We start from the raw sequence: 27442 nt of genomic DNA on the forward strand, positions 1-27442 counted from the left end.
TAAGAAACCCCAGAAATGCGGAGAGCTTAATCCCAATAGATTAGGATTACCCTGGCTCTGATTTTCTACGTAGTAGAAAATGAGGGTTATATAAATATATATTGCTTGAAATAAGTGGGCCATCACTCAAGGCTTAGAAATATTTGTTAAACAAAAATTTCTATCACAGTATTATTCAGGCTATGGTTACTGTGAGATAAGAGCTCTAATGGCTATGCTTTATGGTGCTAGACAGCACGGGTGTATGGGGTATATGGGCAACCACCATTGAATCACAGTAGGCTGTAGTCTGTAGCTGTAAATGTTTGCAACAGGCCAGCCTTCCATGTAGCCTAAGTAGTTGGTTGAGAATATGATGAGCTTGCAGCTGTGCTTGGAAGGACCCTTGTAATGAAGACGCTTTTCCCATCTGCTTGCTGATGTCACAATCTTTAGCTGGAGATAAAACATCTTGTTCCTTAATGAGAGAGATGCTATGAAATGAAATTACAAGGAAGGAAGAAAAGAAGTATGGAAGGAGAAAGTCAGAGGGCCCAGGCTGTGGGTCTTCAATAGTGGACAAGGGATTGGTGTTACAATTTAGGTGGAAATAAGAGGGAGGCCTAGAATGTGCTCATGTACAAACACACACTTCATCTATTGACCTCGAGCTGGACCTATGTATTGTTGTTCCATTTGTATACCAAGACAGTCCACTGTAATGTACGAGTAAACAAGCATTGGGCCCCCACTGAGCCTGTAACCTGTAGTACAAATGTTTTCCAACTTCTAAACAAAAGATATCCGCCCTTACAGACAAACCTCAACCTGACACACAACCTATGTTCCGACACTTTAAGTGGTATCAGGCTTCCCAGGCCAGTCGAGAGCCAATTTGATTGCTAAGCAGTAAAACTAATAGCATAAGCTTGCGAGCTGAAATCCAAGGGCAGTAGACCATTTAGAGTAGAGGAAGGCAAGGAAAAAGAGAAAGTAAGCAGAAAAGTAGGGAGTATGGAAAAGGAAAAAAAAAAAAAACCCGGATTAAAGTGAGGGGGAGCAGAAGCTATTCCAAGAGCCTCCTAGAACTTTGCGCATGTAAAGTATGGCCTCCCACCCTTTCCGTCTATTCTCTACTTTCTTCTTGGAGCGATAGAACAAAACTGTAAGCGAAATCGTGATGCCCCATTGCTTATAAATTGCTTATAAATAAATAATTATTATTGTAATAAAATTCTAGAGCATTCAAGGTCTAATATGATTTGGACTCTACCTATATGTTCAGCCTAATGATTCTGTATTTCTTTTGCTGAGGAAACTTTTCTTTCAATACTTTGAAGTTGCCAAGCTCCTATCCCCAGGCAAGAATAGGAATTGGAGAAAGAGCTATTCATAAAAACTGCTATCCCCTTCAGATCTTAGTTTAAATGTCCTTTACCTATGTTGCCAGTATTGATTCCCTACCCCCCCCCCCAATCTAGATTAGAACTTCTTGTTTTATACTTGAAGAGTATCCTGTGGTTTTTTTTCATGGTGCTTATCAGAATTATAACTTCTTGTGAGTTTGTCTTTAATTCCTATTTCCCCTCCACTAAACTGTAGTTCCCCTGAGAAGAGAAACCAAGTTCTGATTATTCACTATTGCATTCTTAACATCCATTCTAGTACCTGGCTCAAAAATATAGAATGAATGAGTGAATGAATGTATATAGGGACTGGAGAAGAGTTCTTTACTTCTTATTTCCTGTGTATGAGTCAAGAAGTTTCTAGTAAAGATTTCAAAATAAATAAGCACTAGGAAACCTGTCATGCTCCAAAAAATCCTCTCTCCCAAGATCCGAAGTTCCCTCATGCTAACTAAAACTTATTCTAACTTTTCCCTTCTAACTTTTTAATTTAGTCTTACGCATGTGTTTTATATTCTAGAGGATTTTTTAAAAATGTCCATTCTATCCTTTTTTCCATTTACTGAAATAATACGTTTCTTAAAAAGCTTCACTTTGGTTTTTATAGGGCATCTGCCTTCTGGGATCTCCAGTGAAGATGGAAGGAGAACAACAGGAGGGTGGCAGGGAACAGAAGGCACCTGTCTGTATGGGTTAATTTTGTGTTCATTGACAGTTTACAAGTCAACGATTACCATAGACCAAGGGTTGGCAGACTTTTCTGTAAAGAACCACATAGTAAACAGTTTTGGCCTTATGGGCTGTGTGTTCTCAGCTACTCGATTCTGCTATTGTAATGGCAAAGCAGTCATAGACAATGTCTAAATGCATAGGTGTGGCTGTGTTCCAATAAAACTTTATTTACAAAAACAGACAGCCATCTGGATTTGGCCCATAGGCCATAGATTACCCACTCTTGTGTACAGAGAGCTATCAGCTAGAGGCAGGGTACCTTTCCTCATCATCTTGTACCTGACTTGGACACCCCTCAGATTAGAGGGTATCCCCTGAGGAAGAGTTCCTTAGGTACAAAGGTCTGAGGAGCATATCATAGTTAGGACACGGCCGTCAGGCCTTCTTCCTCTTTGATCATAAATGAGTAGTGTGTGAGTAGGAGTGGATAATCTATTTGCACCATTTCAAACCCTGACCTTTCCCCAGCTAGTGTAATTATGGCTAACATGGTACTTCATTAATACAGCAAGAGGTTTGATCTTTTCTCTCTCTCTCTCTTTTTTCTCTTTGTGAATTGGATTTCTAGAGAACCAAACAGTACTTGGAACCCCTCAAGCATATCATAAGCTTGAGAACAAAGATATGCAATTTACTACTGCATTTCTTTCCTGAAGAATCTGAGAGGAAGAGATAAGGAATTGTTTGTTTAGGAGGGAGTTCCATGAAGAACGAAAGAGCACACTAGGGAAGGTTACAAACGATGAACCAGTTCAGAAGAAGCTGGTGACTTTATCTGGGATCATGTGGCATAAATTGGTGTAGAGTCCACAATATTCCATTGGGCTCTGAGCCACATATTGCCCCTTCAGATCAGGCCCTGGGTGCTGCAGGAGATAGCCCTTGCCAAGTGGCATTATCCAGGAACAAAATTCTGTCTACTCCCCTTTGTAGATATGGCAGTATCTTCTCATGGAGTGTTAAGAGCAAAACCAATACAACATATTTAAAATATGAATACGACATGGGTATTTATATCCTAGTTGGATAAAGAACTCTGGACATTCTGACTTTGAATGCCCAAGATCAGGTTAGGATATATACAGTATGCCTCTAGTCAAATATAGCACAGTCCTTAAAAGAGTAGACTCTCAAATCACAAAGCTGAGATTCAAATTCTGGTCCCTCCATTTAATGTGTGAATTCGACATGTCACCTAAGCTCTCTGGGCCTCATTTTCTATAACTTTAAGATGAGATAATGTGTGGAAAGTGCTTGGTTCACTACCTAACACAAAGCACTCAACATTTTACTATTATTATTTCCTTTTTCCTTTTCTGAGCTGTTGCCAAAATGAACGTGAGAGTGTGCAGAAGAGTGAAAAGGGAGCAGTTTTGGAATCAGACAAATCTCAGTGTAAATCCTGATTCAAAAGCTTAGTCACTGTGTGAGTATGACTAGGTTACGTACGTTAGCTTAGTTAATCTCACTGAACTGAAGTTTCCTTCTTTGTAAAATGGGGATGATTTCATAAATATAATATTAATACTAGTAATAATGATAATAGTTGTGAAGATTTTTTTAAGGGTTTTATTTATTTGAGAGAGAGAGTGAGCACGAGCAGGGGAAGAGGGAAAAGCAGACTCCCCACTGAGCAGGGAGCCCAATGAGAGGCTTAGTCCCGGGACCCCAAGATCATGACCTGAGCTGCAGGCAGACATTGAACAGACTGAGCCACCCAGGTGCCCCATGAAGATTTAATCTTATTAAGTGTTAGTTCTTTCCCCAACACTCACCTCAACATGGTTTAAATAATAAAATGTATTTTATCTCCATCTTCTGAGTTTTCCATATCATCCTCTGTGTATTGTAATGCCTTCTTGTCACTGTGGATTCCTACTATGATGTCTTACCTCAATTCCTCCTTCTTCAGTGTTCTGGGTTTCAGGACTCTGGAGATCCTGCGACCTAAGGGATCAGAATGCAGGGACGGTGACACATTCTCATCTTGGAATGAAAGACTAGACGATGGACATAGAGGGCAATCGTTGTAAATGAACAGAGCATAGAATGTCCACTATGACTCAGGACTGAAGCGATATCTTCCTTGGGGTTCTAAATGGGGAATTCACAGTCCTATATCCCTAAGACCCAGCACAGTAGACACTCTCCTTTTCCAAACCTCTACAACTGTTAGTAGGATATTCTTCAAGGTTTTCCCAATACCCCATCACACTTTTTCCTGTACTAGTTTACAGTATCACCTGATAAGAAATTATTTTCTTTGGCAATGCCTGCCCGGGTACTTCTAGGCTCAGCATTTCTGAACACATAATCTGGTAAGAATCATTGTTTCTGTAGATGCCCCTCAGACCTTACCTGTAAGATCCTAAAGAGCTTTCTGATTCATCAAAGAAAGGTAAACTGAATCGAACTGAAAGAATTTAAGCACGTAAGTTTTGAGCTCTTAATCTGTATTAAGTGACTTGAGTTGTGCTAACATCTTGTAATGTTGCTAAACCCTCTGTGTTTGTGTGGCAAATATACAGAATATTCAATGAACCGAAACAGTCCATTACTGCTGGACTGCTGGAAGACCAAGAATGGGCTGAATTAGATTGTTCTCCTGTAACAATCTGTTACTAAATAACATTGGACTTGATAGCAACCTGCTGTTACACTATCTACTAAACAGAAGAGTGCCTTCCCTGGAACAGGAGGTGGACCCCTTTTACATGTGCTATTAAAAGGATAGATTTACTCAGTGGCTTTTAATATCTCTGTGGGTAAATTAAGGTTTTTAAATGACGCTCTACTGAAGCTTCCCTTATAAAGGAAGCTTGCTACATAGGTATATACACGGGCATCTCTTATGTGTGGAGCCATATCTAAAATCTGAGCCCTCCACACCATTATCTGATCCATTCCACCTCCAATTTAATTCCCTGTGGCTACCCCACAAAGAATCTAAATTTCAGTAAGGTCATTAATACCAACGTGTTGTGTTTATTACTATTTTACTTATTATTCTTTCTGCCTACAGTGTCCTTTTATTTCTTTTCTTCTGTGTCACCAAATCTTAGTAATCTTTGAAAGCCCATTTCAAGACACCTCCTTCAGGAAGCCTTTCCTGACTTCTATGGCCTTCACGCATATTATTACCTCTGTATGGAACGTGTTTTTTTACTACCCTTCTTGTCTGACTGATTCCCCTGTCTTGGCATGCATTTTTCTACCCCAAGAGGCCTTCTTAGCCACATTGGATAACATCAGTTTTTGTTTTTGTTTTCACATTCTTACACACGCTTGTGGATTTCTCTATCGTTTTGTTGTTAAATTCTAGTTTAATTTCACTGTGGTCAGTGAGCGTTTTCAGTATGATTTTAATCATTTAAAATTTGTTGAGACTTGCTTTATGACTCAGCATATGGTCTCTTTTGATAAATGTTCCATGGGCACTTGGAAATCATGTGTGTGCTACAGTTTTTCAGTTCAGTGTTCTATAAATGTCAATTAGGTCATTTTTTTAAATTGTTGTAGCAGATGCTGTGGGTACCTCACACATATTCTTGGGACACTACCATGTGCTCTGGCTTACTTCAAATTGCCAGCAACTTACAACTCTGTGACTGAGGGCTTTTCCAAAATGGCGGAAGTTCATGCTACCCACACGCACGTTGTAGGTCAGAAGTGCTAGAGATTTATACCCCTTAAAAGCAGCCCTTAACTGATGAGTCTTGTAGGTAGGTGTATAAATATTCCAGGTCTGTTACCCCTTGTTTGGGATAATACTGAGGAATTTTTTTAAAAAGACTTATTTATTTATTTATTTATTTATTTATTTATTTATTGTAGAGATTGTGAGAGAGTATAAGCGGGGGAGGGAGAGGGACAAACAAGACTCCTCGCTGCGTATGGAGCTGGATATGGGGCTCAGTCTTGAAACCCTGAGGTCATGACCTGAGCCAAAATCAAGAGTGGGACGCTTAAGTGACTGAGCCACCCAGGCACCCCAGAATTTTTTTAAAACTGTTTCTCAGTGATGACTGATAAGAATTAGCCCCATTGCCCACAGTAGCAGGTAGAAGTAGCCTGCTTTTCTTGAACAATTTCCCAGTCCACTACCAGCATTCCCTGGCCCTCCCAAATCAGTTACTAGCGTTTAAATCCTTATTTCCAGATCTGCTTCCAGGAAAGACCCAGACTAAAACAATTTGTTTCTACCTTCTGTAGCCTCACTAATTTTTTTGTTTGATTGTTGTGTCATTCAGTGAGAGAGATGTCTTAAGATTTCCTAATCTGATTGTGGGTTCATATATTTTCCCCTTTGCCAATATATGCTTTATACATTATTTAACTATATTATTGGTTATATGTAGATTTAGAATTATTCCTTCCCATTGAGGTGACATTTTGTCATTATGAAATTTGCCTCTTTGTCTCCTCTCCTCTCTACCATCTTCCCTTAAAGTCTCAGGTATTAATATAGCTACATTAGCGTCCTTTGTCTTAATTGTATGCGTGGTGTGTCTTTTATAATCTTTACTTTCAGATTTTATATTTCCTTATATTTAAGGTATATCTTTGGTAAGCACATGTGTTTGGATTTTCTTTTCATTGTTAGTCTGGTAATATTTGTCTTTTATTTGAAGTCTTTAGTCATTTTTATTTAATGTCATTACGGACGTATGGGGTTTATATCTACCAATTTACCATGTACTTCCTTTGGGCCTATATTGACTATATTCCTCTCTTTCCCCTGCCTTGGATCCTTTTGAATTAAGTGGTTTTTAAAAATTATTATGTCCTTTATTACCCTGTTGGTAATTAATCACTTAATATTGTTTAATGGTCACCCTAGAGATTACAAATGCATCCTTGTCTCATTAGAGTGTAATATAAATTAGTGTTTATTAGTTCCCAAATATATAAGGATCTTTCAATACTTTACCTCTATTAATTTTCCTCTTACATTTTGTCACATCGTTGCCAAGAATTTTTATTTTATGCTTATTTAAAACCATATAATATAGCATTACTAGTACTTTAAATTGTCAATATCCATTTAAATTTACCTTTTTAGGAGTTGTCATTCTTTCCTGCATTACTATACTTCTTTCTACCTTAGATCATTTCTCTCCCATAAATATTTCCTTTTTAGTATGTCTTTTAGTGCAGATTTGCTAATAATTCGTTCTTTTAGCTTTTTTTTTGTCTGAAGATACTTTATTTTGCCTGCATGTATGAAAATATTTTCATTGTAAATGGTGTGGTGAGTTTGTAGTTATTTGCTTTCAGTCTTTTAAAGAACTATTTTATTCTTCCTTTAGTCTTTCCTAGAAAAAAATAGCTATTAGAATTATTATCATGTGGTTTGTGTACACACACACGCACACATATGTATATATACATAAATACATATATATACACATATACACTGCTTGGGCTTCCTTGATACGCTCTTATCTATGGTTGATTGTATTCATCACTTTTGGAAAACTCCTGGCTGAAGTTGTTCCAAATATTCTTCTGATCTATTCTCTCTCTTCTCTTCTTCTTAGATTCCATTTACACATATAATAGATCTTTTATATTTTTCATCTTTTCCTCCCTATGCTTTACTCTGTACACTCTTTGCTGACCTATCTTCCAGTCGAATATTCATCAGTTCTACTATGTATGATCTGCTGTTAAGTCAATAAAATTCTTCGTTGGGTTATTTAAACTTTTAATTCACTTACAAAGTTTAATTTCTAAGATTTTAATTTAATTATTTTTATTATTTATTTGTGAAATTTTCCATCTTTTTGTCTATGTACTTGAAGATATTCATCATAGTTCTTTATAAGCCTGTGTCTGATAACTTCAATATCTGGTTCACCAGTGGTTGTGTTTCTATTGACTACCTTTTCTCCTGGATATCAGTCAGTTGGTCCTGTTTCATGCCATTCGAGGCATGAAATTTTTTCTAATTTCCAATTAACTACATCTTTCTTCAGTTGTGTCTATTCTGCTGTTAAACCTTTTTTTTTTTTAGTGTAGTTGACACATAATATTTTATTTGTTTCAAGTGTAGAACATAAGGATTGAGCAAGTATATACATTATGCTATGTTCACCACATGTGTATCTATCATGTGTCCCCGTACATTGCTATTACAATATCATTGACTATATTTCTTATCCTGTGCCTTTTATTTGCATGACCTATTTATTTCCTAACTGGAAGCCTGTATCTCTAATTGCCCCTCACTCATTTTGCTCAACTCCCTCCTGTACCCCCATCAACCATTAGTTTGTTCTCTGTATTTATAGGTTTGATTCTACTTTCTGTTTATTTATTAATTGGCTTTTTTAGATTCCACTTATGAGTGAAATCATGTGGTATTTGTCTTTCTCAGTCTGATTTATTTCATTCACCATAATACCCTCTAGGTTCATTTATGTTGTTTCAAATGGCGTCACTTCATCCTTTTTTATGGCTACATAATATTCCCATATATATACACATATATATACACCACATCTTTCTTATCCATTTGTGTATTGATGGACACTTAAGCTGTTTTCATATCTTGCCTATTGTACATAAAGCTGCAATAAACATAGGGGTGCATATATCTTTTTGAGTTAGTGTTTCCATTTTGTTTGGGTAAGCCGACAACAGTGGAATTATTGGATCACATGGTATTTATATTTTTAATTTTTTGAGGAAACGTCATACTGTTTTGCACAGTGGATGTACCAATTTATAATTCCCACCAACAGTGTATGAGGGTTTCTTTTTTCCCACATCCTTGTCAACACTTGTTATTTCTTATCTTTTTTATTTTAGCCATTCTAACACACGTAAGGTGATATCTCACTGTTGATTTGATTTGCATTTCCCTGATGATGAGTGATGTTGCACATCCTTTCATGTCTGTTGGCCGTCTGTATGTCTTCTTTGGAAAAATGTCTAGTCAGGTCCTCTGCACGTTTTTTTTAGTTGGATTGTTCGGGTTTTTTGGTGTTGGGTTGTATAATTATGTTCATTATATATTTTGGAAATTAACCCCTTATTAGATATATTATTTACATATATCTTGGCTATTCAGTAGGTTGCCTTTTTCTTTTGCCGATGGTTTCCTTTGCTATACAAAAGCTTTCTATTTTATATTATTTATTTTTTATTTATTTTAATTAATTAATTAATTACATTTATTTATTTTTAAATTCTAAAAAGCTTTTTATCTTTTTTTTAAATGATTTTTTATTATATTCTGTTAGTCACCATACAGTACATCCCCAGTTTCCGATGTAAGGTTCGATGATTCATTAGTTGCGTATAACACCCAGTGCACCATGCAATACATGCCCTCCTTACTACTCATCACCAGTCTATCCCATTCCCCCACCCCTCTCCCCTCTGAGGCCCTCAGTTTGTTTCTCATAGTCCATAGTCTCTCATGTTTCATTCCCCCTTCTGATTACCCCCCTTTCTTTATCCCTTTCTTCCCCTACCGATCTTCCTAGTTCTCATGTTCCATAGATGAGAGAAATCATATAATAATTGTCTTTCTCTGCTTGACTTATTTCACTTAGCATTATCTCCTCCAGTGCCGTCCATGTTGCAGCAAATGTTGAGAACTCGTTCTTTCCGATAGCTGAGTAATATTCCATTGTATATATGGACCACAACTTCTTAATCCAGTCATCTCTTGAAGGGCATCTCGGCTCCTTCCACGATTTAGCTATTGTGGACAATGCTGCTATGAACATTGGGGTGCATATGACCCTTCTCTTCACTACGTCTGTATCTTTGGGGTAAATACCCAGTAGTGCAATGGCTGGGTCATAGGGTAGCTCAATTTTTAACTTTTTAAGGGACCTCCACACTGTTTTCCAGAGTGGCTGTACCAACTTGCATTCCCACCAACAGTGTAGGAGGGATCCCCTTTCTCCACATCCTCTCCAACAATTGTTGTCTCTTGCCTTGTCTATTTTTGCCATTCTAACTGGCATAAGGTGGTATCTCAGTGTGGTTTTGATTTGAATTTCCCTGATGGCTAATGATTTTGAACATTTTTTCATGTGTCTGTTAGCCATTTGTATGTCATCTTTGGAAAAGTGTCTATTCATATCTTCTGCCCATTTTTTGATTTGTTTATTTGTTTCTCATGTATTGAGTTTGAGAAGTTCTTTGTAGATCTTGGATACCAGTCCTTTATCTGTAGTGTCATTTGCAAATATATTCTCCCATTCCGTGGGCTGCCTCTTAGTTTTTTTGACTGTTTCCTTGGCTGTGCAGAAGCTTTTTATCTTGATGAAGTCCCATAAGTTCATTTTATCTTTTGTTTCTCTTGCCTTTGGGGATGTGTCATGAAAAAGGTTGCTTTGGCCGATGTCATAGAGGTTGCTGCCTATGTTCTCCTCTAGGATTTGGATGGATTCCTGTCTCACATCGAGGTCTTTCATCCATTTGGAGTTTACTTTTGTGTATGGTGTGAGAGATTGGTCAAGTTTCATTCTTTTGCATGTAGCTGTCCAGTTTTCCCAGCACCATTTATTGAAGAGACTGTCTTTTTTCCACCGGATGTTTTTTCCTGTAAAAGCTTTTTATCTTGATGTAGTCCCAATAATTTATTTTTGCTTTTGTTTCCTTTGCCTTAGGAGACACATCTAGGAAAATGTTGCTACAACCAATATCAGAGAAATGACTGTCTGTGCTCTCTTGTATGATGTTTTATGTTTTCAGGTCTCCCATTTAGGTCTTTAATCCATTTTGAGTTTGTTTTTGTGTATGGTGTTAAAAGGTGGTCCAGTTTCATTATTTTACATGTAGCTGTCCAGTTTTCCCAGCACCATTTTTTCAAGAGACTGTCTTTTCCCGCATTGTATATTCTTTCCCTTTTTGTCATAGATTAATTGACCAAATAACTGTGGGTTTCTTTCTGGACTCTCTATTCTGTTATATTGATTTATGCATCTACTTTTGTGCTAGTACCATACTGTTTTAATTACTACAGCTTTGTAGTATGTCTTGAAATCTGGAATTGTGATACCTCTAGCTTTGGTTTTTTTCTCAAGATTGCTTTAGCTATTAGAGGTCTTTTGGGTTTCCATACAAATTTTGGTATTATTCTAGTTTTTAGAAAATGCTGTTGATATTTTAATAGGAATTGCATTGAATCTATAGATTGCTTTGGGTAATATCAGCATTTTAACATTATTAATTCTTCCAGTCCATTAGCACGTAATATCTTTCCATTTGTTTGTGTCATCTTCAATTTCTTTCATTAGTGTTTTTATAGTTTACAGAGTACAGGTCTTTGACCTTGATGGTTAGGTTTATTCCTAGGTATTTTATTCTTTTTCGTGTACTCGTAAATGATGTTGTCTTCTTAATTTCTCTTTCTGCTATTTTGTTATTAGCATATAGAAATGCTACTGATGGGCACCTGGGTGGCTCAGTTGGTTAAGCGTCTGCCTTTGGCTCAGGTCATGATCCCAGGGTCCTGGGATTGAGCCCCATGTTGCTCAGTGGGGAGCTTGCTTCTCTTGTCTCTCTCTCTCTCACTCGCTCTCTCTCTCAAATAAAGTTTTTTTTAAAAAAAGAAATGCTACTGATTTCTGGGTATTAATTCATTTATTACTTCTACTAGCTTTTTGGTGGAAAGTCCGTAGGATTTTGTGTGTATAGTATCATTAAACCTATTTTTTGAATTCTTACTTTAAATTAGTGTATCTCTAAATTCCAGAATTTCCATATGATTCTTAATTTTTAGTTTGTAATTTTCTACCATTTTTAAATTTTTCTTTAAATTCTTTAACTATAGTAGTCATAATTATTCTATATTTCTTTTCTGATAACTCCAATATATAAATCTCCTGTTTGTCTATTAGCAGGGTGTATTTTTGCTTTAATTTCTCAACTTCTTTACATGTGCATAGTTGGTTATATTTTACTTAAAGCCAAAGAATTGTGTACAAAATTGCAGATAAATTTGAGGTGCTATTTAATGTTATCTTCCTCCAAATATGACTCAATTTTTATTCTGGCCAATAGTTAAGTGAAGGTACCAGCAATCCCAGATTTCCTTAATCCATGAAGGTTTGAGTCCCCTTATGAGGGGGACTAGTTCATCCTTACTCCAGAGTGTAGCCCTTCAAAAGCCCTATTGAAACTCTTAGATGTTTTACATGAATTATCTTCTTTTATTAATCCTGACCTAAAATTTGTAGTTTTTAATTTTTTAAATTTTTTTTGAGAGAGAGAGAGGGAGCTTGATCTCACAACTCAGAGATCATGACCTGAGCCAAAATCAAGAGGTGGAGGCTCAGCTGGCTGAGTCACTCAAGCACCCCTAAAATTTGTATTTAATTTATATTACACTATATTATTCTATTTATTCTTTTTTTAGAGAGAGAGAGAGAGCACGAACGGGGTGGGGGCACAGAGGGAGAGGAGCGAGAGAATCTTAAATAGGCTCCACACCCAGTGCAGAGCCCAACACAGGGCTCTATCTCAAGTTTCTGAGATCATGACCTAAGTTGAAATCAAGAGTCATATGCTTAACTGACTAAGTCACCCAGGCGCCCCTCATTATATTATTTTATATCAAAGTGTTATTTTTATGTTTTATCCAGATTTTTTTGGCGTCCTCAGCGAATGGATTGATCTGAAAGTGACTAGTCTGCCATTTTCAGAAAAGTCAGCCATTTTCTACGAAGTCTAATGAAGAAGCTGACTAGAGGTTGCAGAACTACAAACAAACCGGACTTTAAGAAAATTTCAAGGTGAGTAAAAAATAATCTCACAAGGCCTACTTATTACAGAGTCTTTTTAGTCAAATGTTTATATATAAAATATTTCATTACATGAAAGTGTTTATATTTTGAAAATTCTGGTTGATGAATGCTATATACTTTTTAAAAACAAATTTTTAAAAAATGTTTCCATTTGGCTCTTTTTATATAATTACATATTTTTTCAGTGCACGTGTGAGTGAGAAAATATGCTTCTCCATCAGTGAATTATAGAGCACCTCTTATATGGAACATGTAATGCTAACTGTTCTATAAGTTGACCAATCCTATAGGACATCCTGCTGTTAGAGCATGAGCCCAAAGGCCAGGAGCCACTATACACCTACTGGCCAACAATTAAATAAGTTGCTAATTACCTGGAAAGTAATAAAAAAAATTATAACTACTAATATTATAAAATCCAATCATAAAAGTAATAGTAAATGTCATAGCTGATCAAAGATTAGGATATTATTTTATTTTCATGTAGTAGTTCCAAGGAAGATGTTCCCTGAGGATTTGACTGATTATTATAGCCTTATCAGAGCTATACCAACTAGCCCTTTCTGTATATGCTACTTAGAACTCCATTATGAGAACTGGAAGGGGAAATTTAACATATAGTAGGTAATCCCCCATCATAATTCCTTTATTCAACATATGTATATCGAGTACCCCTTATAACCCAGGTTTTTATGTGAGGTGCTTTGGCTACAAACATATGACTCTGTTTTTATGGTATTTAAATATATATATAACAGTCATAGAAACAGGTGAGATTTTTCATGGAGTTTAGGTGGAGTAGAAAAAAAAGTGAAGCCTGAGGCACCTGGGTGGCACAGCGGTTAAGCGTCTGCCTTCGGCTCAGGGCGTGATCCCGGCGTTGTGGGATCGAGCCCCACATCGGGCTCCTCCGCTATGAGCCTGCTTCTTCCTCTCCCACTCCCCCTGCTGTGTTCCCTCTCTCGCTGGCTGTCTCTATCTCTGTCGAATAAATAAATAAAATCTTTAAAAAAAAAAAAAGTGAAGCCAGAATTAGTTTGATTATCTGGCAGAAATCACGTAGGTCAAGGAACAGAAAGTAACTAGCAATGAGACTGAAGTTGGTTCGGCAGGAACGATGGCAGGATAGTTGTAGTAAAAGGGAATTTTGGTACATGAGTAGGATTGGAGCTCTAGGTTTTAAGAGGTGGGATAGATCCTGATAATCATTTTCTACCCAGTAGATGGTCACAGAAACGGGTGTCTTATATGGATTGATTGTACTTTTAAGGAGTCAAGGGGCGCCTGCGTGGCTCAGTAGGTTAAGTGTCTGCCTTCAGCTCAGGTCTTGATCCCAGGGTCCTGGGATTGAGCCCTGCATCAGGCTCCTTGCTCAGCGGAGAGCCTGCTTCTCCCTCTCCCTCTGCCACTCCCCCTGCTTGTGATCTCTTTCTCTCTCTCAAATAAATAAATAACATCTTTAAAAAATAAAGAGTCAAGAAAGCCTGAAGCCGGGGATTTGGTTGCATGAACAATGCAAATATTGAGGTTCTAGAAACTCAATTGTGTGGTAGTAGCTATTATACAGGTAATAAAGAACATATGAGGATAACCAAGCAGGTAGCATAGGCCGCGCAGGGACAGGAGTGCTTACAGGAAGATGAATGAGTAATTGTGTGGAAGTGGTAGTGTTAGCAGTGGACTTTCAGAAGATAGCAATTGATTTCTGTTATATTCTTACTATAGAATATCTTATTTAAGATCATGTTCAAAAGAGCACAAGAAATCAGCAGACCACAATTGTATTCTCAGCTCTGCCATTGACTACTGTGATAATTGCGGTGACCATATAATTTATAATCAAAATTGGGGAGCTTTGGAGAATGAAAAAGGATGCTGTTTAAACAAACTGAGGGCCTCAGAGGGGAGGAGGGGTGGGGGAATGGGATAGGCTGGTGATGGGTAGTAAGGAGGGCACGTATTGCATGGTGCACTGGGTGTTATACGCAACTAATGAATCATCGAAATTTACATCAGAAACCAGGGATGTACTGTATGGTGACTAACATAATATAATAAAAAAACATTAAAATAAAAAAAATAAAATAAAATTACATCAAAACAATAGATGTAAGTTCTAAGTTCAGACTGGCCAGGGCAGAAAGGTATATATTGTTATCATATGGGCAATTTGTACTGCTTCACCTGTAAAATGTGGACAGTATCCACTTTAACTAATTGATTGACTGGTTGAATTAATTTATCAAATTCCACTATGCCAAAGTACCAAATCCTTTAGTGAGCGCCCAGCAGATTGGAACACTTAGTATACCGTCTTGGCCCAGGAACTGCAAGTTCATTGAAGTCACAGGTGGCATCTATTTTTTTCTTTGTGGCTCCACAGTAATTACTACAGAACCGTACAGTCAGTGGGTATCCAATAAGTGTAACCTGTTCTGTCTTTGTAACTTTATTTGTAGCAGACTATAATGTACTCTCATGCCTTGATTATTTTGAAGATAAAACTTATTGTTAGTATAGAGAAGGAAATAGGAGTGGGAAAGTGTTATCAATTAGCAAACATAAGTAGACTGTTAATGAAAACAAGGTTTTGAAAATGACATTTAGGTTTGTATTAGTGCCTCAGGATCTGGAGTTCACCCAATTCTCTTTCATTCAATCTCGGGAAGGGCTGTTCTGCCCTATGGGTACTAGAACTGATTGGTCCCAGACAGATGGAAGTATTTTGGGCATGACTCTGACTCCCGTTTTGCCCATTCCTGGTGCTACTTAACCCAAATACAATGAGTCAAGGACAAGCTTAAAGTTTCTCTCTTGGATGATACAGAAATTTTGTGCAGGTAAACTTAGGGTTAATACTTGTCACTGTTCTTGTCTGGATACTTGGCATTTCAGTCACCCTGGTGACTTAAACACTTTTCTTGAGGCACAGAAGTATAGGCATATTTTTCGTCATCCTTGTGGTAAACATGTAAGAATTAATTTAATGCTTGAATTACTTTACCATCCTCAGTGACTGTTTCTCATTCTCTTCTAAAATGGTCTTTCTTCATCCATGGCTGATCTCTTATCCGGGGCTGCTTCAAAAGTGACTTGACAGCTTACAACACTTGTTGCACCAACCTCAGATTAATTTTGGTTTCTTCTCTGCCATATGGTTCTCCTTATTTTGCTATTTTAAAATTCTTCTATTGCTTTTTTGATAATAAAAGTAAGATTTTCAAACTTAAATTGTTTGTCTTCCTTATATCAAAATATTTTATGATCCTAAAGAATCACAGACCTTAAAAACAATTGGAAGGGACCCTAAAGGCCATATCATCCAAATCCCTTCTTATACTTCAAAAATCTGAATCCTCTCTGCAACATTTCTGATACGTCTTTACACTTAATGCTTTGCATTATTTGAGGATTTTCATCAAAGTCTACTTCTTGATCTATCCCATTCCGTCTTTAGGCTGGTATGACTGTAAATAGTTTTTTCTTATTTTAACCCCAAATCTGTAATGTTACGTATTGATCTTCATAACTTCCTCGGGCTATACAGAAGAAAATGATAGCAGTCTTTAAGTATACTCGGAAGAATTTATCATGCCTTCTCCAAAACCTTTTCTAGGATAAATGTGCTGAAACCCTTTAGCATTTCTTTCTAAAACATGGTTTCAAGTTCTCCCCAGGGTGACCAACTTATTTTGGTTTGATTTTTTAGTTTTAGTACTAAAAGTCCCACATCCTGGGAACTCTCTTAATCCCCAGCAAACGGGCAATAGGTCACTTTAGTTTTCTCACTAGCTTGGTCACTCTGCTCTGAACATACTCCAGTGTAGCGCTGTTCTTTTCAAATGCAGTACCCAGAAGCAGACACAATACAACGCACCATGGAACAAAACGCAGTATTATCTGAGACATTTGCCCAATGGATTGCCAAAAGAATCTTATTATTTTTTAGTCCAAGTCCCACAGTACCTGCTGATTTGTAAATTATCTTTCTCAAGTATACCAGAGTATGAGATAGCTACTAAAATCTATCTAGGTAGGGTGCCTGGGTGGCTCAGTCAGTTAAGCATCTGACTCTTGCTTTCAGCTCAGGTCATGATCTCAGTGTAGTGAGATGGAGCCCTGCACTGGGCTCTGCGCTAGGCATGGATCTTGTTTAAGACTCTCTCTCCCTCTGCCCCTCCCCTCACTCACACTCTTTCTCTCTCTCTAAATAAAAAATTAATTAATTAATTTAATTTAATTAAATCTAGGCAGCAAAATTTATATTTGTTCCAGATATTTTGTATTAAAGAATAATTGACATACACTGTTGAATTAGTTTCAGGTGTACAACATAGTGATTTGATATTTATATGTGTTATGAAATGGTCACCACAATAAGTGTAGTTACCATCTGTCACCATACAAAGTTGTTACAATATTATTGACTGTATTCCCCAAGCTGTAGTATACATCCCTAAGCCATTTTTACTAAGCTTCCTATGTCTCTAGATCTTCACATACTCTTTTTATTTCCTTACCGTACTGGGAAAGATCAAAGTAAGGGGTTTACCGAAACACTGGCTATTTTTATGTGGATAGTTGGTGCCGCTAGCTAGGGTTACTTTGACTGAACTTCCTAATTTGTGTCTTCTGGATCAAGCTTAGCCTTTTCTTTAATGACTTCTTTGCAGCACTGTACGTAGCATATTTAGAGAAACCCCTATATATCCTTGGAAACCAAAAATATATGGGAAAAACTAAAAGGAAAGATCAGGTCTTGTGTCAGATTCTCATTAAGCCTATAGTAATTTGAACTGGGCTTTGGCCAGATTGAACCTTTATAAATTGTGTATTTGCATTGTCATCATGAAACCAAGAGACATACCTAGATGCAAACATGGAATCATTGAAACTTTAAAGTTCCTGGATTATGTGCTAATTTCCAACTGACTGCCACCTTAGTTATTTGTGATATATTGAATTGGAAATTAAAAACTATTTATCATCCGTACTCCCATGTTCATAGCAACATTATTCACAAGTGGCTAAGTTATGGAAACAACCTAAGTGTCCTTTGACAGATCAATGTATAAAGAAACTGAGCCTGGAGAGCATTATGGTAAGTGACATAAGCCAGACAAAGGAAGACCAATACTGCATGGTACTGCTTATATGTAGACTCTTTTAAAAAGAAAAAATAGTCAAACTCATTTAAAAAAAAAAAAGTAGAAAAGTTGTTGCCAGGGGTTTGGGGGTGTGGAAAATAGGGAGGTTAGTAAAAGGCTATGAACTTTCAGTTATAATATGAATAAGATCTGAGGATCTAATGTGTAACATAGTGACTATAGTTGACAATGTTGTATTACATAATTAAAATTTGCTAAGAGAGTAGAACTCAAATGTTCCCACCTAAGTTAAAAAAAAAAAAGGGTAAATATGTGAGGCGATGGATGGTGATGTGTTAATGAGCTTAATGGACAAGAATCCTTTCACAGTGATCAAATCATTGCATGCACACTTTAAAAATCTCACAATTTTAGGGGCGCCTGGGTGGCTCCATTGGTTGAGCATCTGACCCTTGATTTCGGCTCGGGTCATGATGTCAGGGTCATGAGATAAAGCCCTGTGTTAGGCTCAGTGTTCAGTGGGGAGTCTGCTTGAGATTCTCTCTCTCCCTCTCCCTCTCCCTCTGCCCTTCCCCCTACTCTATCACTCTCTCTAAAATCTTAAAAAAACAAAATCTCACAATTTTATTTGTCAGTTATACTTCAATAAAGGTGGAAAAAATTTAAGACCCTCTATACACAAAGGTCTAAAGCAAAGATCACAAACTGGCAACCTATGGGTCAGATCCAGTTTGCATTTGTGGACGTGTGTGTGTGTGTGTGTGTGTGTGTGTGTGTGTGTGAATCCAGAGAGTAATGGTCTTCTCAGCATTTTGTTTGTTTTATTTTTCATTGAATTAGCTTCCAATAATTAAAAAGCCAGAGATTTCACACAAGAATCTGGATTTTCAGGTTCTTTAAAACAAATGGAACATCTGGCAACACTTCGCCCATATTTGTGATAATGATCTTCTGGAATTGGAAGAGTAGTGGCTTTTTTACATGGCGCTTTACAACTCATCAGTATCCCTAGCACAGCCAATTGTTTTCTATCCCCACTGGCTTCATTAATTATACTACCTTCCTGACCTCTGAAAGTACTGGATACCAAAAATCCATCTAAGTCCTCATCTCTTTGAATTATTACTCTTTTTTCCATATGTTCCATTTCAAGAACTTTTTTTTTTTTTTACCCTTTCTTAGCAAAAACAAAAAAGGCATAGCAATTTCTTTTCCTGGAGATGGCTATCATCCTACTGAGATGAAGTGTGTTAACACATTTGAGTAATTATATAATAAGTGTTTTAGATTGAATTAATGGCCCCAATTTTTTGTGTCTCCCGGTGTCAGTATCATCTGGCAGTGCCTTCTCATATTGACTCTTTGTATGGCCATGAAGCTTGTTTTGGCCAATGAAACGTTAGAAAATTTGATGCAATCAGTGGTTTGAAAAAGTACTTGGTATTTCCACTTCTCTTTTTTTCTTGGCCTTCACCATGATAAAACTCCCAGGCCAGCCTACCTGATAAGGTGAGACACATGGCCCAGTCATGGCTATTACCCTGGTTGACAGCCAGCCAACTTCACATTTGTGAGTGAGCTCAACTAAGACCAGAAGAATGAATCAAATAAGTCCATTCTAAATTATTAACTCACAAACTTGTATGCCAAGTAAATGGTTAGTGACTTAAATCCCTGAGTTGGAGTTATTTTGTTATGTGGCATTATTATCACAGGAGATAACAAATACAGAAATTTGTTCTTGGAAACAAAGTATTATAATAAAGATCTAAAATATGTGTCATTGGCTTTATGAAAAGCAGTGGGGAGAGACTGGAAAAAGTGTTGAGTGAGGGGAGGAAAATAGGAAAATACTATAAAGAGGCTGGAAAAATAGTGAGGAATCTGCCCTAGCAGCCTGGGTAAGTGGCAAACAGTGTTATCTAGCGGTGAAGCATTTGGTAAAATGTGGTAGCTTAGAATATAGAAAATATACCAAATTAACATTTATACTTTAGTAAAGATATTTCCAGGCAGAATGTTGAAAATACCACCTGGCTCTTACTAGCTGCATATGATAAGGTGCAAATAGAAAAAGATGCATTAAAGAAGGAACTGAATGGTTTGTGAGTAAAATTCAGAGAATACCAGAACTCAGTGGATTGGAAAATATTCATTTTCTTTTCTCTACCCTCTTGGGCTAGTAAAAGATCAAATCCAAGGATCTGCCAGAAACATGTGGTCTTAGTACTAAAGACCAAAAGAGGTTTGTCAGCCTTTGTTAAGACTTTTGAATGAATTAAGGTGTTGCTATATAGACCCTCTCAACAAGACAAAAGTATTTCTAAGAGCTAAAGAAATTCTAAAAGAAATTCTAAGAGCATTGTCTCAGAGCAGCACCCTGAGAAGCCAAAGAAACACGGATAAAATCTAGAGAAAGGGAGACTTCAAAAGGAATTATGGTTGTGGCTCTTGCCAATGGAGTGGACTTAAACTGTATTTTTATGAAACTCACGAAGTTTTAAGGGAGTTGTATGGGCAAAATGCTACCGTCCTGGATTAAAGGAGAATGGAATTATATAAAACTCAGAAAAGCACTGGGCCTTCAATATTTTATGAGCAAGAAGCAGGCTAAAAAGTTGCTCAGAAAACATATTTTTAGAGGTGCTTTGGTGACTCAGTCATTAACATCTGCCTTTGGCTCAGGGCCTGATCCCAGGGACCTGGGATGGAGCCCCGCATCGGGTTCCCTGCTCTGCTGGGAGCCTGCTTCTTCCTCTCCCACTCCCCCTGTTTGTGTTCCCTCTCTCGCTGGCTGTCTCTCTCTCCGTCAAATAAATAAATAAAATCTTCAAAAGAAAGAAAGAAAGAAAACATATTTTTAAATGCCCTCTTCAAAAGTGACCAAGCATAATGGAAAAAGAATAATATTTTGAATAAAGTTAAGACCATGTAGAACAATGGACTGGTGGGCCAGTCTTAGGAAACATAATGGGATATAATCAAGAAACATTCCCTACCCCTATGTTATAGGGTCCTGGCTACATTTGTCCAGTGTAAATTGTTATACTATGTACCTGGGCTAGGTGCTTCCCATAGTATTCACTTTCTGAAAGAGAGTGGTTTTGTAATTATCCAGTCCCTCTGTCATCACTAAATGTGAGTAGGTACGTGAATGGCCAATAAATTGTCATTGTAGTTCATTGGATTTGAATCCTCATCTGAGGAGCCATATCAGCACCTGACTGTAAATCATGAGATAATGAATTCTGGACCTGATGGTGTGACTAAATGAGACTTTTGAGATCTTTTGAGGGAAGCATATTTTGTGTGTAAGAAGGATGTGAATACTTGTGACAAGTGTGGAATATGATATATGGATTTCATTAGTGGCTGTATGTATCAAAACTTTCCATATCATTGCTCTTTGTAGACTGAGGTTGGCCTTGTGACTTGCTTTGGCTAGGCTAGTTGGAGAGTAGAAAACTTAACACAAGCAAAGGCTTTAAAATGCTTGCCTATTTTTTCCTCTTCTCTAGCTACTCTCCCTTCAATGTGAGAACGTGCATGGTGGAGATTGCTGCTGCACGTGGCCTTGGCACTCCTATCACCCAACTATGAACCACATACCACTAGACATATGAATAAACCCATTTAAGACCAGAAGAATCATCCATCTGAATTCAGCTTAAATTGCCAAACCACAGACTCCTGACCTAAAGAAAGGCTTATTATCTTAAAGTCCCTGAGTTTTGGGGTGGTTTGTTACACACCATTGTCATAGCAATAACCAACTGATACAAACCAGTTACTGTATAATCAAGGGAGAGATGGAGGGAGAACTCTGTATATTTTGGCATTTGATGCCCATAGATAATGAAGAAGCCTCCTTTTTCTGAGCTTCTACATCTTATATCAGTATATTTCAATAATCCAGCTATTAGCAAATAAAGCAAACTATGGCTTGGATTTTATTACAATAATTGATTGATTCAGCTCATTTGGCAAAAATTAAATTTGACACACCCAAAGCCTAACCAAAGGGAGGGTTTCATTATTCTGCCTTTCTTCTAATAATTCCAAAATGGTTTTACAAAGTAAAAAATTATTTATGACAAAAGCTGCTTCAGAAAATGAAATGGTTGGGGAAAAGGGCATCAGCACCAAAATGCCTCCAATGGCTAAACCACCCAAGTAGGCATTAAGACTCTTTGGAATAAAGAGACTCAGGTTCTAGCTGAGTCTACCTTTCTAAGCTTTCTTTTTCCCATCTATTAAATGGCAATGGTGCTGTATAACTTGAAGGGCTGTCCTAAAAATAAGAAGTAATATGTGTAAAGTACTTGACATATAGCAGGTGCAAATCAATTATTAATATCTTCTCAGAATTCTATAACTTTGCACCATTTTCTCTTGAAACCCCAAAAGCAAAAGATGTCTGTAGATAAAATATAGCATATACAAAATGTGAGAAAAAAAAACTGCTTTCCTCACCATACAAATGCAGAGCTCAGCTTACTTAACTTCAAGGGTCCATTGCATTTCTACCTGTTTCAGGGGTTAGGCTCCATTCCTGGATGGGACTCAAATGCATTGGGATGGTGGAAAAGAGCAGCACTTTGAGTTCAAATCCCGTCTTGGCCATCTTGTTAATTGGGTCGCCATAGGCAAATTACCTAACCTTTCTGAGCCTTGGTGTCTATATTTATATAGGCTTCTGTGAATATTAATTGAGGTAATGAGCGTAAAGTACTAGCAAGAAGTAGGAAGCAATACATGATAGCTTATAATGATAATAATTATTCTTTGTCATTTTGTAATAATATCACAGTATTATGGTTTGAGTGGTATTTTCAGCTTTGTTGTTGTTGTTATATTAGCTGTGGCCCAGCCTGTGTTCTTTTATGGCTTTCTGAGAATTGGAGCTCCTACTGGGGAATTTTCAAGCTTTCAGAAATCTTTCTACCTTCTGAATGCTAGTTCCTGTGAATGTTTCCAAAGGCAAAATGGCATTTAAGGAGCAATGATAAGTGTATTTCCAAAATAGAATACACACCGGGCAGTTTCCTAGGACAGAACAATATCCTGGTGAGAGCAGCTGGGTTAGTTAGGGGAACAAATGGTCAAATGCAACTCCTGAGGATGTTCTATAAGGCTGAGGGCAATAGCAACCCCATGAGCTTTGTTCTTTGGTACTTTTTTAGTTTCCCAAAGTGCTTGGCCCCTTCCTCCTGAATGTGGAAGCTTTGTGCTTAAAAGCGAGGACAATTCCCTGCCGAGGTTGTTAGTAATACTTTATGATCATTTAGCATCAGTGACCACTTCCACTGTTTGGAAAGAGTGGACAGAAATTTTGAAGATGTCCCAGAGAGGAGAAATGCTCTCTCACAATTAATTCCTCTGTGCTTTTTAAATTTTGTTAAATAATTTAGTTTTTGTGAACTCCCTGTGCTTTCTTTTCCTGTTAGCTTTATATCCCCACATTGCTCAGCAGAAGGATATTCATTACAAAGACGGTGATCCTCTATTATCAGCCCGTATGAATCGTTCAAGGCACTGCCCAGAGCCTTTCTGCTCCTTACTGGTTGGGGGCAAATAGCCAGAAATTGAGAAAAAGATTTTACTTTCACATGGCTCTACCCTGGAACTGGATGCACAGCCAAGAACTGAGGAAAGGGGGCGCCTGGGTGGCGCAGTCGTTAAGCGTCTGCCTTCGGCTCAGGGCGTGATCCCGGAGTCCTGGGATCGAGCCCCACATCAGGCTTCTCCGCTGGGAGCCTGCTTCTTCCTCTCCCACTCCCCCCTGTTTGTGTTCCCTCTCTCGCTGGCTGTCTCTATCTCTGTCAAATAAATAAATAAAATCTTAAAAAAAAAAAAAGAACTAAGGAGAGGAATTGCTGAGCTGGGAACCTGAAATTGGTGCTTCCTGCATGCATGTGGCAGTAGCATGGGAGCTTTGCTTCAGGTGCTGACCCTCCCTCCCCAAACCATAACGTAGGTCTCTAAGACACACCATGCATGTGTTTTATTGTTTTGTCACCATGCCTCCCAGTCGAGAGCAAGACACATATGAATGCATATTCATAGCATATGTATTATTAAAAAATATATTTTCCTCTTATGCGAAAAAGGACTTACGTATCTGTCTTGTCCTCTAAAACCATAACATCTTCAATTTGTCCACACTACTATATAACGGCCATAAGTAAATGCACCTGTTATGTTGCAGGCACTATATGAGAAACTTTGGTATCTCATTTAATTCTCTAACCAACTCACAGATTAGCTATTGTTATCCTCGTTTTAGTGACCTGGCTACTCGAAGAAGTCAGGTGACAGAAGAATGGTTGTAACCTCGCCTTTTCTGATTCCACACCAATGGTTAGATCCTAAAATATCTTGTTGCTCAGCTATAAGCTAGTACTCCTATGAAACGAGGGAGCCTGCATAAACCTTCTTTCAAGTCACTTGCAAAGCTTCAGACAGAGGTGAATTCAGTAAATCTTTTACTTATTAACACCTTTCTTGGTATTGCTGCTGTGGAGTGAAAAGCTGTCTCAAGTGACTCCTCAGTGGTAATAGAATTTTCCAGGGTATGAGAAATTAGAGAATATGAGGAGTTTCTACCATTCTAGCTCTACCCCAGGATAACAGCAGTGATGCTTGTTCCAAGCTAATTGTTTGAGTGTACAACTCCAAAGTGTACAGTTCTGACCACGACTGTGCAGATACAGAGCATAGGACGTGATTGGTGAGTGGTGGTGAATGAGGCTGAACGTGTAGGCAGGTGGCCTTCATCTTTCTTTGCCATGAACATTGTCCCGTAAATAATAGGAAACCATCGAACAATTGTAAGTAAAGCAGTCGCTTGGTCAGATTATGTGCTAAAAGATCACTGTCTCTGAAGGCAGTGACAGATACAGATTTAAAATGGAAGTTCCTATAGCCATATAATTGAGAGGAAGGCTGTTGTAATAGTCAAGGAGAGAAGTAAATAGGGGGCAGTGAGGGTGGACTGTATGGGGCCAATAACTCTGTTTTATATGATGTTGAAATGACCAGAGTTAGTGATCGACTGGCTATACGCGATAAAGAAAAGAAAGGAGTGTAGGACAAACATTACATTCTTATGTGGATTCATGAGTGTGTGGTGGTACATTTATCATTGATCACAAATACAGGAGAAGCAGATTTAGCCTGGCTGGGGATGGAAGAAATGATTATAAATTTAGTTTTAAACATATTGAGATTGATTTATATATGGGACATAGTGAAAATGTCATTAAGTAGTAGGGTGCAAAAATCTAGGTTTGGGAAGTGGGCTGGATTAGAAATGAAGCTCTTAGAGTCATCTGTGCACAGGTGGTAATAGAATTCTTAGCAATGAATGAGATGGCTGAGGGGAGAGGGTGAGGAGTGAGAGACAGGGGGAAGCCAAGGAGAGAACTCGGAATGGACAGTGGTTAAAGTGTGAGTATTGTAGTTAGTCAATGGGCATTTCCATGAGCGAACAGTATGTTAACACAATAGTAGGCATAATAAGGATGGAGGAAGAATAATTAATAAAAGGTACACTTGTGATCATGAACTGTCTTGGTATATACTTTTATGTTAGATACTCTGTGTCCTATAAGAAAAGTGTTATCATGGAAGCCAAGAGAGCAACGATATTAAGAAGGACTAGTGAGCACCATGAAATACTAAAGAGAGATGAAGATAGAAAAGCATCATTGGAATACACCTTAGGTGTCTGGGGGGAAAGCTTGATTCTAATTACTTTAGGAAGGTGCGGGAACTGTCCAGTAAGAGGTTAAAGCTGTAGCAGAATTGGTTTAGTGCTTAACAGCTGTCCTAGAGATGACAGAGAAAAGACCTGGGAGTCAAGTAGGCAGTGAGAAAATACAGAGTAGTAAGAGGAAGAGCGTATGAGAGTAGAAAGTTGGGTGAAATTCCATTTTACCTAATATGATGCTATTCTTCCATATAGGTGTATAAACTCGTGTCTCTAGTAAGATTAAGGGCAGAGCGAAGTTTCGGGCCTTTTGAGACAGCTTTAAGGCATAGTATGAAGCAGAGGAATAGATTTTCTCTGTGTCATTAACCCACATGAAGCATGAGTTTGTCCCTTTTTTTCTCACCCGGGGTTGCCTAAATGTGATAGCCAGCCCTAGGTATTTGTTGTAAGACAGTCAACACCATTACTTGAGCACACACTATGTTGGTCTCAAAATAAGCTAAGGCCAAGGGAAGCTCTATTACAGAATACGTTGGTGTGTACTTCTATGTTCGATACCTCGTGTCCATCGAGGGTATACTATGTCCATATGCACAGAGCATATATGAGTAGGAACTGAAGAAAGTTTGAGGCTGGAATAGAAATTTGGCATTAGCTGATGCAAGGTATCTTAATTTAGAGTAAAAAAGGAAGGATTCAGGAAAAATGATTCAAGAGAAGCAGGATTTTTTTTAATAATAATTTTTTATTATATTATGTTAGTCTCCATACAGTATATCCCCAGTTTTTGATGCAATGTTCCATGATTCATTACTTGTGTATAACACCCAGTGCACCACGCAATACGTGCCCTCCTTAATACCTGAAAGAGAAGCAGGATTTTGACATAGAAGCAATAGAGGCAAAAGGAAGCTTACTGAGAAACGCCTAGAAAGACTGACTGAGTGAGCCAACTCAACTTAGTGAGTTTGATTGAATGAGGAGATTCATCTAGCCCTATGCTTGTTGAAAGTAGGCATATTCAACGGTTAGAGGGCTCTTACTACACATGGGACTGCCACTTTTAGGGAAGTATAAAAAATAATCATAATTTAAAATAACAAAAAATGTAATATTTCCAATTAATTTATTGTTTGCAAACTTTCACAGGAGCATCTATAGCCTGTTCAATTATAGCCTGACCAATAGGTTAGATTTTATACTGAGTCATCTTTGCTTAGACTTTATTTATATGAAGTGTGAAAAAATTCTACTTTCCTTCAGTCTTATGAGATATAATAACGTGTCATGACTCCATCAAATATTGGTAGATATTTGTATCAAACTTTGATCCCAAAACGATTAAAAAGATCTCTCAATTTAAGAATGCTTTCAGCACTTTGTCAGTAGCTAAATTGATGAATATATCGTATGTAAGGGTTGGATGATTGCATGTTCACACTGCCTGGTGGATAGAAATGGATTGCTAATCTACTCTCTGGTTTCTTTCAATTCTAGAAAACGTGTCTTAACCTTTTGCAACATTTGGATATGGTTTTTAAATATACCCAAAGAAGTGTCATTGATTTCTTTCTCTGATGAATAAAGAATATTACAAAGTATTTCAAAAGAGTCAAACTCTTGGTAATCAAGCTCTTTGTATCACGGTTGAGTCATTTTATATAATTCTGCTATTTTATTTTCAACATCTAAATAAGCAAGCTATCTTATCTCTGAATGATAAGTTATATATAG

General features: G+C 37.6%; 1 pseudogene; it reads right to left on the bottom strand.

The window, feature by feature from the left end:
- Positions 1 to 205: 205 nt before the first annotated feature.
- Positions 206 to 27442, bottom strand: part of LOC113270987 (uncharacterized) — an 86455-nt pseudogene continuing 59218 nt past the window's right edge.

The sequence above is a fragment of the Ursus arctos genome, chromosome X (genome assembly GCF_023065955.2).
Source record: "Ursus arctos isolate Adak ecotype North America chromosome X, UrsArc2.0, whole genome shotgun sequence".
In the NCBI taxonomy this organism is placed as follows: domain Eukaryota; kingdom Metazoa; phylum Chordata; class Mammalia; order Carnivora; family Ursidae; genus Ursus; species Ursus arctos.